The sequence below is a fragment of the Arvicanthis niloticus genome, chromosome 3 (assembly GCF_011762505.2).
Source record: "Arvicanthis niloticus isolate mArvNil1 chromosome 3, mArvNil1.pat.X, whole genome shotgun sequence".
Taxonomy (NCBI): Eukaryota; Metazoa; Chordata; class Mammalia; order Rodentia; family Muridae; genus Arvicanthis; species Arvicanthis niloticus.
In genome coordinates this window covers 58,289,221-58,301,650 of record NC_047660.1, presented here as the reverse complement: position 1 = coordinate 58,301,650, position 12,430 = coordinate 58,289,221, and the positions used below count along the sequence as shown (strand labels likewise).

The 12,430-nt window shown below is 43.8% G+C and overlaps 1 protein-coding gene across 2 annotated transcripts in view; it reads right to left on the bottom strand.

The window, feature by feature from the left end:
* Tnfrsf19 (TNF receptor superfamily member 19) overlaps positions 1–12,430 on the bottom strand; it is an 85,831-nt gene that overhangs the window by 66,338 nt on the left and 7,063 nt on the right. The window contains exon 1 of one of the 2 annotated variants that reach the window (XM_034498894.2): positions 10,167–10,303. The exons of the other annotated variant lie outside the window; for it this stretch is intronic. The gene's annotated coding sequence lies outside the window, so the exon portion shown is untranslated. Of the gene's footprint in view, positions 1–10,166; positions 10,304–12,430 lie in introns of those variants that run through there. 2 annotated transcript variants of the gene reach the window in all.

Genomic DNA, 12,430 nt, shown 5'->3' with positions numbered 1-12,430 from the left:
CTGAATGTTACTTGTCTTTTAAAAGAACCACTTTATTTTATTTATGTGTTTGGATGTTTGGCCTGCATGGATGTCTCTGCACAGCATACATGCATTGTACCCACGGAAGTCAGAAGAGGGTGTTGGATCCCCTAGGACTGGAGTTACAGACAGTTGTGAGCTACCATGTGAGTGCTGGGAATTGAACCTGGGTCCTTTGGAAGATCAGCCAGTGTTCTTAAAACTGCTGAGCCATCTCCTCAACCTAAAAGAACCACTTTTAAAAAAGATTCCACAGACCCAGAGAGTTGCTTGAGTGTATAAAAGTACTTGCTACAAAGCCTAAAGACCTGAGTTTCCAGGCCCCAAGAGCCAACTTTTATAATTGTCCTCCGACTGCCTTCTGTGCAACACACACACACACACACACACACAAATAAAATAAATGTAACAAAGTTTAGTAAACTCTACTTACCCATATGATACATGCAGAACTACTGGCCCTGAATTCCCATCTTATGCTAGCCTTCATTTTCTACCCAAGCCTTTCCAGTGAGCAATCTACTTCAATCAGAAGACAATTGGCGGCACACAATGGCTTGCAACTTTCTGTTTGTAACTGTTTGACCAGGCCAAAGAGTAATAACAGCAACAAAATAACACCTCTAAGAGCCAGTAAGTTTCTAGCATGCTAATGTGCTTATTCCAGAGACCTTCTAGAGCAGTGGTTCTCAACCTTCCTACTGCTGCGACCCTTTAATACATTTTCTCTTGTTGTAGCCTGTAACCACAAAACTATTTTTCTTGTTACTTCATAACTGTAATTTTGTTACTGTTATGAATTATAATGCAAATATCTGTGTTTTCTAGCAGTCTTAGATGACCCCTGTGAAAAGATCAACCAGGAAGTCCTGTCCTCCAGCACAACGGGAGAGGTCAGTGATACAGAGTGTTTCTGGAACATAGGAACTGCTATAATGCTATAAAGCATTAGCAAGTGCTGTCCATCATGTTACAGTGTTGATATTGCAGCGCATTTTGATTATATTTCCATCCCACTCCTTCTCCTAACTCCTTCTAGATTCACCACTTTCCACCTCTCCCAACTTTGTGTCTTTTTATAATAATAAAAATAATCTACTGAATCTAATTTGTGTTGCCGGTGTACTAATGGGTGAGGCCATCCACTGGATCTTAGACCTACCCTTAAAAAAAAACCCAACTCTCCCCACCCCCCACCCCCGAAGTCATTAACTGTCAATAGCTTCTTGGTTAGGGGTCCAGGCCTATGAGGCCCTCCCCGTGCTAGGCTGAGCATCTCAGTGCTGTTGTGTCTAGAAGACTCTATCCCCTCAGTCTTCAGTGACCTCTGGCTCTCAGAACCAACCACTTCATATTGCTTTCCTTGATGAGCTCTCAGCCTTGTGGGAAGGTTTATGATATAGATGTATCCGTGTGGCTGAAAACTCCATAGATAGTTATTCTCTGTACTCTGGTCAGAGAATTAACAATTTCTGTGTTAACTGCCATCTACTGAACAAAGAGACTTCACGGGTTAGGACCGAGAGCTGTACTGATCTATGTATTTAGAGAGATGAATTGATAGGGTTGTTTGCTACCATGTTTACTTTTAAACATCCAGACATCCCTCCCATTATTTCCTGTTTCCTCTTCTCAGTATTCATGTCTTACTGTTCCCCTTCCTTGTGTTAGGACCTTTGTTTGTCTTTCTAAGACAGGGTTTCTCTGTGTAACAGCCCTGGCTGTCCTGAAACTTGCTTTGTAGGCTGGCCTCAAACTCACAGAGATCCACCTACGTCAGCCCCGTTAGTGCTGACATTAAAGGCGTGTACCACCACAGCCTGGCATGTTATGACATTTTTATTGAGCATCAAATAACTTTGCATGGGACACTAGTCCTTGGAGAGTAATCACCTGCCAGACCACTGTGGGACATCCCAGTGACCCTGCGGAAGCAGGGTCCTAGTGCTGCCTGCGGAGAGCAAGAACTGGTCCACTGTTTGAACCATGCTCTCACAAGGTTAAGTCCTGTGTCTATAAAATGCATGCAACTCTCTCCTTATTTTTAATGTAGATGCCTATGTCCCTACAATGGGAGGGAAAGCCAAAGGTCGGAACTAGTAGAACTAATGAATGTCAAATCAAGTTCCTGTCAGGTGACCCCACACAGCGTCTTAGACATTCTGCTGTGTCACTGCAGACTTGAGTCTTGTGTGGCTGCGTCCAACGACCAACTTTGTTAGAGAAAGGAAAATCATGTCAACAAAGCTGCCGACAAATGTATTGGTAAACAGCAAGTTTATTATTTTTCTACTCGTTCAACCCAGCGTGAGCGAAGAGTTATGAGGTGCTTTGGGTGAGGACCAGTGAGGTACATGAAGCAGCTCGCAGCTCGGCAGGCACCCTTTTCTTCTACATGACTTTGATATCCTGGCCAAGGAGCGCATTAGAAACCAACAGTTTTACTGTGGAGTGTTATGAGTGTGACCATGAATTTCCTGGAATAAAATGAGATTCCTTATGAAATTCTTTGGCATTTATTTTTTTAAAAAAAAAATGAGAGAAATGAAATAACTAGTGTCAATAAAATTTTTAAATAAAACAGAACCAGGGCTATTTGTGAAATTGTTTTTTTAAAACTCTAGCATTCAGGGTTGGGCTCAAAGACAGAAAATATGCATTTGTTTCAAGATTCTATGTATCTGGCATTAATTTATCAAGCCCCAGAAATGACTGTGCTTCTATATTGATGGCCTGTAGGTCTGGAGATTTTGAAGTTTACAAAAATCTCCATGCTGGAAATGCCTTCTATCCACCCAGCATGCACTTGTACAGGACAGGTACGGCTAATCTACCCCTGGCTGGCACTTCAGAACGGGCATTCCTGCCCTGACACCTGCCTGCAGCCACACCGAGCAGGCTGCTGGTATCAGAACTGGGCCAGAGCGAGAAGGTACAGAAACCCAAAGTGCAGGGCTGGGACACATCCTGCCAGCTGCCCTGAAGAGCCTCTTCCACAGAAAGCCGCTCGGCCTGTTCATTTGTGTGGATGGGCACTAATGCAGATGTGCTCCTGCTGGCCCAGCTTGGCAGGGACAGAAATACAACAGGTGCTGTACATGCACACCACTGGCACTCGTTGGAAATTAAAAAAACAAAAAACAAAACACAAAACACGAAGAAACCTGTGCCACGTGTACATAGGCAAAGGTGGCCTTAGACTCGGCAGCTCAGCAAAGCAATGCCCGGGAGACTACATGTCAGCCAGGCTGGCCAGACCACTAGAGCAGTCCCTAAATCAATGCCTGCCCCTGTTGACTGTCAAAAGGTCTGGAATGGTGAACGTAGCCTGGGTACTTTAGCATGGTGTACCCTGACCTTAACCTCCCCGCCCCCTTCCCCCCATTATCCATAGTTGCTTGTTTCTCTCTCTTAGTTTCTAGCACTTTCTTTAACTAAGGCAATGCTTGTATTTTAAAAAAATATTCCTTCTTTATGTGTATGAGTGTTTGCCTGCACTCACGTTTGTGCACCTTGTGTGTGCCACGTGCCTTGGGAGATTAGAAGAGGGTGTCAGATCTCCTGTGCTAAAGTTACAAGCAGTTACAAGGGGCTGCCATGTGGGGGGTGCTGGTAAGTGAACTCAGATCCTCTCTGCAAGAGCACCAAATACTCTTAGCTGCAGAGGCATCTCTCTAGCCCCAGTACTTTGATTTTTAAAAAACGTTTTCAGTATTATGAAGGACTTCTTTGAAACATTAACCAACCTGTCAGCCTTGAGTCCATCTTGCAGTAAGATGAACCAGAGCCAAGCATAGCTCATCCCTCACATGTAAGAACACATCTTTTTTTTTTTTTCTTTTTTTTCTCATCTCCTCTGTTCACTGGGCTCCCTTCTTACATCCAGTCACCTACACCTATGTGTGCTTGCTACCAGTCAGGGTTTGGAGACTTAAGGGCCAGGACATCAATTTCACTCAAGAATTATAGCTCACACAAAGTGTGTAACTGATATATGCTAGATGAAGAATAAATTAATCAGAGATAATATTTTATCTTAGAGTTGTAAAGGATAAAACAACAGAAGCAAACATATATGCCGAAATAAGATTAAGATTGTATCAGAATAAGTTCCAGGTCTGGCCCACACACCTGCGTGCAGGGCTCCAATAAGGTGTCTGTCTCTTGTCTAAAATACTTAGGGAACTGGGGCTGGGAAAATGGCTGACTCCATGAAGAGCTGAGTTTGGCACAAACAAACAAACAAACAAACAACCCCTGGCATGGTATCCAGTGCTATAACCCTGGGAAGGTACAGACAAGAAAAGCATGGATCCCATCAGCCAAACAGTCTTGTCAAAATAATGAGGTCTAGGTTCAGAAACCCTGTTTCAGAGGTCCCGGGTTCAATTCCCAGGACCCACATAGGGGATCACAACCTTCTGCACCTCCGGTTCCTAGAAATCCCTCTTCTGTTTTCGACAAGGACTGCATGAACATGGTACACAAACTAATATGCAGGCAAAACACCTGTACTGGTTGGTTTTGTGTGTCAACTTGACACAAGCTGGAGTTATCACAGAGAAAGGAGCCTCCCTTGAGGAAATGCCTCCATGAGATCCAGCTGTAAGGCATTTTCTCAATTAATGATCAAGGGTGGGAGGACCCATTGTGGGTGGTGCCATCCCTGGGCTTGTAGTCCTGGATTCTATAAGAAAGCAAGCTGAGCAAGCCAGGGGAAGCAAGCCAGTAAGTAACATACCTCCGTGGCCTCTGCATCAGCTCCTGCTTCCTGACCTGCTTGAGTTCCAGTCCTGACTTTCTTTAGTGATGAACAGCAATGTGGAAAGTGTAAGCTGAATAAACCCTTTTCTCCCCAACTTGCTTCTTGGTCATGATGTTTGTTTTATGCAGGAATAGAAACCCTGACTAAGACAACACCCATACACAGATTAAAAAAAAAATTTACAAAGTAGCCTTTACGATACAAGTGCCTCCTTAATGTAATGAGATTTCCCTTTGAACTTAACATATAGTCGATTTTTTATACATCCCATAAAACATAAAGAATGTAAATTCTAGCTGGTAGATGTAGGGCCATGTTGTTCATATTGTTGTAATACAATACAAAACTTGCTCTGTTTGATATTTAAAATGATAAGATGGGGGACGATGGGGAAAGGCACCCAACTACTCATGTGCATGCGCACATGACTCCAAAATAAAATAAAATAAAATAAAATAAAATGCTTGGGTCAAAAACATTTTAGCTTTGGTAAGTCTTCAAGTTTTGGACGATGTGTGTACATGGTAAGTTGTCTAGAGGATGGCATCAGGTCTAGCCATTAAGTCCATTTTATGTTTTATGTGTACTCGTACAGCCTGAAGATCATTTATCTACACTTTAAGTGTGTTTTCTTGTTTGGTTTTACTTGAGATGGTATTACTGTGTAGCTTGGCTGTCCTCTAACGAGCAGAAATCCACCTGCCTCTGTCTCCCCCCAAACCCCGCCACCTCCCCACCCCAACTGCTGGAATTCAAGCTGTGCGCCATCATGCCTGGCCTTAACTGACGTTTCCTGCTGTGGGATTTCCACATGTGGCCTCATATCAGATTTTGCCAAATTTCAGGTTCTGGATTTCTGGGCTAGGAACGATCAACCTCGGTTAGCAACTGTCTCTAAGAAGGACAAGCTAATATTTATCATTCTAGCTTAAACAATAAGAAACATTTCTAACATTGAATAAACATCTATATTTAGTCTGGATTATCAAAGCATATGAATCTAGGAATAGTTAGAATAATCTGCATAATCTTTTACAGAATAAATCATTTCTTTTTTATTCTTCCGTCTCTCTTTTTTATTTTGTTTTATTTTACTTTTGATGTTTGAGATAGAGTGTCACTATGCAGGCCAAACTCACAGCAAACCTCCTGCCTCATTTTCTCTATTATAGAACATATAGGAACAAGTTACCACACCCGGCCCCTAGTTTTCTACCTCTTGAAAACTATTTATTAACCCATGATGGAACATTTAAGTTTTCACCTAGCAGAACTATAAGATTACGTATAGTTAACTTCCAACCCTGCAGTTTTCTAATATGCAATAAGATAAAACATTAAAGAAATGTGTCAACACTTAAGCAAATCATCCACAAGCTTATTGCTTTAAAAAAAATCACCATGGAAACAAAGCCAATGTGATAATGCAAGTGCTCACATTGTGATAATTGGATAAGTGGCTTAGAAATCCTGCAGATCCCACATGCTAGCAGAAGAAGAAACAGAAATTTGGAACATTATTTTCAAATAGAACAATAAACCTCAGCCTGTGGCTATTCTTAATTTTACCCTAACTTCACTGTCTTCTGAAGATCTTTATTCACACCAAGGGGAAGTGGCAAGCCTGGCAGCCTAGGATGCTTGCAGAGGTGTGTAAAGGTATGTTAGGGGGAACATGCACACAGCAAGGAAAGGCAGAGTGATTCTCCTCCAAATGGTGAAATGTTTGTGCCTAAAAACACAAGCATTAAGGTTTTCTGCTGCCAAACACAGCAGCTCAAATTCCCCAGAGTTCAGAATCGTCAGGGCCACTGTCAGACTCCAGCTCTATTTGCCCTGTTTTTGCAGAACTTAACGTCCTGGAGGGTTTTCTAAGTGAATTCTTTTTATTTCTTGAGTTGTAAGTGCAATCCTGTTTGCTCTAGGGAAATGTCAGAATTCTCAAAACATTCACTGAACAAGTACACTGTTAATAAATGACGTCATTTTTTCTGAATTTATCGAAAGTTTATCCTAAAATGTCAGAATTCTCACAATGTTCACTTATCAAGCACAAAGTGCTTCTTCTGAAATTTATCGAAAATTTATCCTAAGATAAAAATAAAACACTCATGGCATCATTGACTATAAGGGTTCATACACAGTTGCTCTCAGGACTGTGCACAACCGTCCCTAAGACACAGCTGTTTAAATTTTTATTTTGGAAGGAAGCCTGGGTAGATTCCAAACTGGCTGTGTCTGTCCATTCACAATTTCCTCATGAGACCTATCCAAACTTTTTTTTGAAGAGAAACTCAATAATCACAGTCTCATATAATTACTGATGGATGGCTCTTTGCTTTTCAAAGCCTGGGTTTTAATCCTATAGCCTAAAATGTATATGCTTTGTGACGTGTGCACTAGAAGATAACCCAGTTCTGTTTAAACCTCTTACTTTCCAATGTAAACACTTTTAACAAAATAAAGTATGATGAATGGACTCCATGCGCAACCTGCAAATCAGAGGCAATTCTCTTCATACTGTCTTGTTTGTCTTTTTCTTCAGCTGGAGTTTCCTTCACAAAGCCTATGGACATCCAATAGTCACCTGCTACAGGACACATGTATTTAACTGTTTTGTGGCCTCTGCCCACTCTGGCAGCTGCTGGATCACTCATTTGGAATACACACTTATTCTAGGGGGACATTGTTGGCCAACCTGGATTCAGCCCTGTTGGAGCTTGATGGCCTTGTCTAGAATTTTGTTTGTTTGTTTGTTTGTTTGTTTGTTTTTTGTTTTTTTCGAGACAGGATTTCTCTGTGTAGCCCTCTTGTCTAGAATTTTAAATGCTTGATTTTAAATACTGATCTATCGGGCTTAAAACAATTTGGAATTTTGTCATTAATGATGCATGGAGCTTTCTGACTGTGCTGTGGTAAGTTTGGGGTGGGACTGGTCTAGAGAGTTGAACTAAACTAAGCCTGGGTTCAGAGATTTTAAATAAGCAGAAAAGGAGAAAGGACTTCTCATGAGTGTTAGTGCAATTGCTCATATTTGTTTTAAAAGTCTCAAACATGTTGTAAATTCCCCAAGTGCTCTAACTAGCAAATTATGTTGATGTACTAAAGAGAGCAAGCTAAGTCGTTTGCCAGTCAAGTCACTCATTGTCTTTGTGCTTACAGCTCATTTAAATTCTGAAATATATATGAATTAAGTTCTGAATCATTTAATCAGCTGCATTAATTCTCTCTCTCTCTCTCTCTCTCTCTCTCTCTCTCTCTCTCCCTCTCTTTCTCTCAGGCTTTAAAAACTCTTTTTAGGGGCTAGAGAGATGGCTCAGTGGTTAAGAGTACAAGTTCCTCTTGTAGAGGACTAGGGTTCGGTTCCCAGCACTAACAGGGAAACTCTCAACCATCAGTAACTCCAGTCCCGGGGAATCAAACACCCTTTTCTGGTCTCTGAAGGCACCTCATACACGTGTGACATAGGCATGCATGCAAGCAAAGCACCCATGCAAAGAAAATAAAAGCAACGTTAAAAAAAATGTTTTAAACATTTTTGCTGGAGTCTGGGAGATGGCTCGGTAGGTAAGAATGTTTGCTCTGTAAGCATGAAGACCTGAGTTCAGATTCCTGGCACCCACATAAGCAAGCTCGGCAGCCACAGGTGCCATCTAGTACTGGGAGAGGAGACAGGCGGACTGCAGTTCTCTGGTGGTTCCTAAAAGAGCAATCCATAGGTTCCGTGAGAGATCTGTCTCAAGGAAATAAGGCAAAATAGTCATAAAGATACTCAATTATCCTTTGGCGTCCACATGTCCACACATGGGCATGGACACACACACACACACTACTTGCACATTAGCGATGTCCCTTACACCAGTCTTTTCCTGGGAGAGAATTATTATATACTGTGGTCACTGCCCTGTCCAATGCATAAGAGTTCCTATCTGTTGGCTTCAGATTCAAAATCCAGTCTGGGTTCATCATTAGGTGCTCGAACCAAAGAAATATTTCATACAGTTGTCCCAGAAAATGTTAGCAGAACATCACAAGAGTTAACATCTACTATGGGAAAGAAAATTCTAAAGTCAATAAAGCCATGTGGCCCTGGTAATAAAGTAGACGTCATAAGACATTTTCATTGATTCAAAAGCAAAGAACTTACAGAGGTTCTGATAATGTTTCGTGCACTAATGCCAAGGAAACATTTTCACAAGACACTTTTGTATTTTGTATTCCTTTCATACATACAAAGAAACATTCTTTTTTTGTTACCCACACCCCCGAATACTTCAAAACTGTCTTCTACATTAGTACTCAGTTCTTCACACTCTAGATACCAATCTTTCTCCACAGAAAATATTCCAAGTAAATCCTGAACTAATGTATTATAATTGCCCCAGTGCATGTAAAAAACTGACCATGAAATGATAACACAAAAATAAATTCTTCTGTTTACATAAGCTGTGTAGTTCAGGCTGTGGATATAAACTGTTCTGAAGTCGAAGGATGTGTCGCTGAAGTACAGCTCACATCTTCATAAATAAACTGAATTAAGGGGTTTCACTTAGAGAAACACACCCAACAGTGTTTACAGTTTTGTTTGCAAGCTGAGTCTTATTATTAAAAATAAAAAAAGTGTCACAGATTTTTTTAGGATGCTAGACAGAGGCTTAGTGGTTAGTTTACTGCTACTAAAACTGATCATAGGTTTTGGATGCTGCCAAACTTGCTATCCAAGAATACTGCCTGTAATCCCGGTACTCAGAAGACTAAGGCGGGTGGACTCAGTTCAAGAACAGCTTGGGCAATGTAAGTTGGAGCCAGCCTGAACTACACGAAGAGACAACTCCGCACCCCCCCCCCAATAGAAAAATGAAATAACATAACTAAACTCGAGAAGTGGCAAGGGGGCGCTGACAAGCCTGTGAGAGCTGGCTCCTCTCCTCCGATTCTATGACATGCTCTACTCACAATGCACTAGCAACGCTGGCATTCAAGAATCCTTTTTGCACGGAATGAGAATGGTTCTGGGCTACAGATGGATTTTCTAAATGTTCCCTTTTGGCCAGCTCCTCTGGAGTTGCTCAGTGGGACGTAGGCTCCAGCTGGGGGCTCCGAATGCTCGCCCAGGGACAGGGACCAAGAAAGAGGGTGTATGGGAAAGGCGTGATCTGCACACCCATGCACATGTGCCTTAAAAACGCCTTTTTCACAGACTAGAGCCTAAGTCCGGTCGCTCACGCTTTCGCCCCGCAAGAGACCTGGCTGTCCAGGGCTGTCACTCAGCCCGCCTCTAGCACGTGCGCCTCCGCTGCGAGCTCTCCCTGTTCAGGCAGCCGCCTCCCCTCGGCTCCGATCCCCCAAGGCAATCTGGCCCCCTTGCAGAGGCACCTACCTTCCTCTCGTCCTGCTCCGAGGCGCCGGACTGCAGTTTGAGACTGGGGTGAAGCGGGGTGTCGGCGCTAGGCTGCACCAGAATCCTCTCCCCACGCGCACAGTGCAGCCCTGCCGCCACTCTGCTCTGTAGCCCGGCAACCGCAGCTGCTGGAACCCGCCCCGCCCCTGCTTGCTGGAAGCCCCGCCCCCGGATCAGCCTCTTCTCCCAGAATCTCACCACGCCCCTAGTTAGTGCCCGCGACCACTCCCCTAGTTAGTCCCTGAGGGGATAGGAGCACACTCCAGGTAATCTCAACGGTGCCCTAGCCAGGTTCCCAAATCTAACCACTCCAAACTGAACCCCCGCCACGCCTATAATCTCTCACTTTAGCCCCCTATTCATGCCCTGATACCCAGTATCATAGCTGCCTCATAGTTATGGCTGGGTATGTGTTGTCTCTCCCAAACCCGGCCCTGGGCTCATATTATGGATTCCACTTATCAGGCTGCTTAGGCTAGTGGGTGGCCGATGAACATGGGTGAATGGGGTAGGGGAACAAAGACCACCAGGTTTTGTTAGGGAGCCTTCCTTTCTCGTCCAGACATGTTTCCCTAGCATCTCTGTGCTTTTCCCTTGCCTGTTTCTTCACAAGATAAAGGACCTGGAAAGATGATGGTCAGATCTGTGGCTGTGACCCTTCAGCTTGGGTCACTGAAGACTGCAGGGACCCAGCTCACTGCATGGTACCTCCAGAGGCCAGGCCTGGGGTGGCAGATTGTCAATGCCTACTCTTCCTCCTTGTTCAGGACCAGCCTAGTCCCAGGGCTGGGATCACCATTAAACCTGAACCACTGGCCATGAGGAGGGGACATAGCAGAAGACAGGCCCAGGCTTAATGGCTTCCCCGTGCCTGTGACAGGTTTATAATTCCCATCCTAGTTTGAGCATTTAGGAAGAAGAAGCTAACAGTACTTATTTTATATTAAAATAGATCTGTGCTGTGCTACAGGAATACAAGCCGTTCCTGTCCTGTGCATTCAGTGATTGGTTCCGCTGATAGGGTCCATTGCTGCAGAGCTACATCTCTGTTTTCTGTGTTGCTTTGCCCTTCCCCAAGGCAAACAGCACTTCTCCTGGGATGGAGTTTGCTTCTTAAAATCTCAAAGGATATTGTGTTGAGCAAATGGCTTTTTATCATTAGTCTTCTAAAACACAGCTTGTGACGCCCACACTGCGAACAGCGTGGAGTACTAGACACCTGTGAAGAAAACCTTAGACATTATCGTGTTTAAGAGTTGCCTTTAAAGGTGGAGACTTTGCATCTAACACAGCAAAACCCAAATCTCAGGAATGACTTATTCGTAGGTGGTTTGCAGGTAAATGCTTGAGTTGATTTGAACATCAAGGCAGGGTGCTTGTCCCTGCCGTGTATCACTAACTCTCTTAAGCACCTTGCTGGCATTCTCATTCCCAAACCCTGGTGAAGCGATACCATACTGCTTCTTTCCCCACAACACCTCCATCTCTTGAGGGCATGTCTTTTTTCTTGGCATCCCAGAATCCCACAGAGTAGTAGTCAGCTCATCTTCAGCAAACTAAACATCTGCTTCCTTCTTTGCAAGATCTCTGGCACTCACTCCTCTTGTTCCTTTACCGCCTACCTAGCATCTCCTCCACTTCTCCTAAGGCCTTCCCACCGGCCACCCTGGAATATGGACCACAGCTCCTCAGCCCTTGGTCTGCCTTTCTCAGCAGCCACTGTTGGGAGGGGGCACATCTGTACTCCTTGAATTAGCCATAGAGATTTCCACATTGGGCACCACCCACACTGTCAGCCTTATCTTCTATTAGACCTCTTGCTTTATATTCTGACCGAACTGGTCTGCTTGCCTGCCCTCCACTGTGTCCTGAGTTTGCCCTCTCCGTGCTCTGGAAGCTTCCTCATTATGCTCGTGCATCTTGCTTACCTCCCTTGACTCTTTACTCATATTTCAGGAAGTCTTGACTCTTACATTTTCCCCTAATCCTCAATTCTATTTCCCCCCCTTCCCAGGTCTGAGACAATTCAGCACTTGTCACAGTCCTTGTGGCAGGAGGATCCATGGCCGTCGACATCTCCTTCTTCCTCAAGTACTCAAAATGCTTCCAGAGAAGGGGCAGATTTTGCTCCAACTTTCACGTCCGATAGCATCAACCATGCTAGTAGTTAAATGGTGTCTGGTGAAATTTAATCTGCTGACCAGAAACCACCTTCTCTGACTTCAGTCAAGTGCTGCCGTCCC